The 2,200-nt window shown below is 63.2% G+C and overlaps 1 protein-coding gene across 2 annotated transcripts in view; it reads left to right on the top strand.

Annotated features, from left to right (window-relative positions):
* The first annotated feature begins 454 nt into the window (after positions 1–454).
* MYADM (myeloid associated differentiation marker) overlaps positions 455–2,200 on the top strand; it is a 7,516-nt gene continuing 5,770 nt past the window's right edge. Inside the window, exons 1-2 of one of the 2 annotated variants that reach the window (XM_049621474.1) lie at positions 455–544; positions 1,046–1,164. The gene's annotated coding sequence lies outside the window, so the exon portion shown is untranslated. Of the gene's footprint in view, positions 545–936; positions 1,165–2,200 lie in introns of those variants that run through there. The other variant, XM_049621473.1, reaches the window with a different exon arrangement.

The following is a 2,200-nucleotide window of genomic DNA, read 5'->3' as shown; positions in this document are numbered from 1 at the left end:
GTGGCCTGAGAATTACCTTGGACTCCTTCCATCATGAATGGAGCGATGACTTCTTCCTGCCTGGAATATTTAAATCTGGGTTGCTATTTGGTTGCCTTGCCTTATCCACTCCTGCCAACAGCCGCATCTATGTACCCGCTGAATGGCCCTATTCACCATCATGTTCACTGTCACACAATATTGCTTCTGATCAAGGAGCTCCGTTTATTAGGAAGTCGGTGGGTGGGTCCGTGCACCCCGTCACCCCTACCCAGCTAGCTTCACAGAACAGAGGTACGGCCTGTTTGGGGCTGGAATACAGCGCCAGGTTGGAGACAACATCCTCCAGGTGGAGGGAGGCTGTCCTACAGGATGGGTAAACACTCTGAACCAGGGGCGCCTCCATGATGCCAGATGACACACACCCAGGAGCCCTAAGGTATCACTTCTCAAGATCACACCCAGTGACTCATTCTTTAAACGTTGGCTTCCTCTTCCTGTCCGGCTGAACTCTGCTGTTTGGGGGAACTCTCTGTTTCCACCAGAGGACAACGTAGTGAATTGTGTGAGTGGAGGCCTCTCCTGAACTATTGGGGGGGACCTCAGGAGCGCCACTGTGGGATCAGGCAAAGATTGGGGCAGGGAGCAGGAAAGAGCTGCCTCTGCACTGGGGGCCAAGGAGATGTGTGAGTGGAGCCTGGGGACCACCCTGGAGGACCTCCAACTGGCACCGTGTCCTGACTCCTTAGGCAGGGCCTGATGCCAGGCTCACGGAGACCCCTTCCCCTATGCAGAGCACAGAAGGACAGAGAGGGTCTGTGCCTACCCCCTCCGCAGGGGCACAAAAGCGGGCATGCAAGCTCCACATCCCTCCCCCACCATCCCATGCGCCCCCCCCCACTTCTGCCGCGCTCACGGCGTCCAGCGCGCCCCCCCCCCAGTCCCTCCCACCTCCGTAGGGCACGCAGCCTGCTAGACAGGGCTCCCGGACCCCTCCCGACCACCCCACCCGGTCGCGACTCGCGCGGGCTGGGTCTCAAAGCCTCCTTGGTTGTCCGCCTGGAAGGCACCCAGCGGCAGCAGGGCCCCGTTAGCTCGGAGTCGTGCACCAACCGCAGCCGCCACCCAGGCCCCGCCCAGGAGCAGCCGCGAGCAAGGCCGCGCCAGGGACGACTGCGGAGCGCGGTGAGTGAGCCGGGCCAGTAGGGAGGGTCCCAGGCGTCCCGGGCCCCGCCCCGCCCCTACCCCGGGCGGGCACCCCGACCTTCAGCTCCTGCTTGCTTCTGGACTCTGTGGCTCAGTTTCAGGGCCCCAGAGCCTCCCTGAGAAAGGACCCTGGGCCCCCTCCTTGCGCCGGGCCTCGGGCACACCAGCTCCTCGGACCCCTCCCTTCTTGCGGGAATCATGAATCGGACGCCCCCAGCAGCATCCCTCTCCCTCCCCCCCCCCCCCCCCCCAGCCCCCGGCCCGGTCCTCCTCGAGCTTCCCTGCCCCTCCCTCTCTCCGGGAGCCAGGAATGCAGGCCAAAAATATCTCTCAGCTCCAGACCTGGGAGGCTCGGCTTGCGAGCACATCTGAGCGGATGAAAACCCAGGAGTGTGAGCTTTGATTGCTTTTTGCGTCAGGAATCTGGGCCTCCAGCCTAGGCGTCATTTGGAACCTGGGAGTCCCGTGCTCCGACTCCCACCGCCCGAGATCCAGACATTTTGCTGTCAACATCCCTCCCCCCGCCCCCATCGACTGTGAGCTGGGACCCAGGAGTCCCGTCCACCAATGGGCGAGTCCCAGCTCAAATGAGGATTTGGGGACCCAGGAGTCGGGGACCTCAGCCCAGCTCTTAAAGCCTAGGGATCGGCTCTTTCAGGGACCCTGGCCCACAGACCCCATCAAACTGACAGGCCCGGTGCCCCCACCCACCGCGACCCAGATGTCCAAGATTGCATCCGGCCTGGAAGAGCCAGACTGCGGCAGGCGACGAGGGGAGGGGGCCGGAAGGGAGAGGGAGAATTGAGGGAGGTGATACCGGGGTGGGGACCTGGGCTGGGGGCTCCGTCCAAAACAGACGCCAAACAGACGGGTTGCCATGGCAACGGCCTTCCCGGGCCTCCCCTGGAGACTGCGCTAGGGCCGAGTCGGGGAGGGCAGCCCCCAGGAGCCCCCACACCGCCAGCTGTTGTATCTTCCTGTTTTGTCACCACGGCAACAGTGACCTCAGCCCTCC

Source organism: Panthera uncia, assembly GCF_023721935.1.
Source record: "Panthera uncia isolate 11264 chromosome E2 unlocalized genomic scaffold, Puncia_PCG_1.0 HiC_scaffold_19, whole genome shotgun sequence".
Classification (NCBI taxonomy): domain Eukaryota; kingdom Metazoa; phylum Chordata; class Mammalia; order Carnivora; family Felidae; genus Panthera; species Panthera uncia.
Note: the sequence above shows the minus strand (reverse complement) of the source record. Positions and strands in the feature narration are given on the sequence as shown.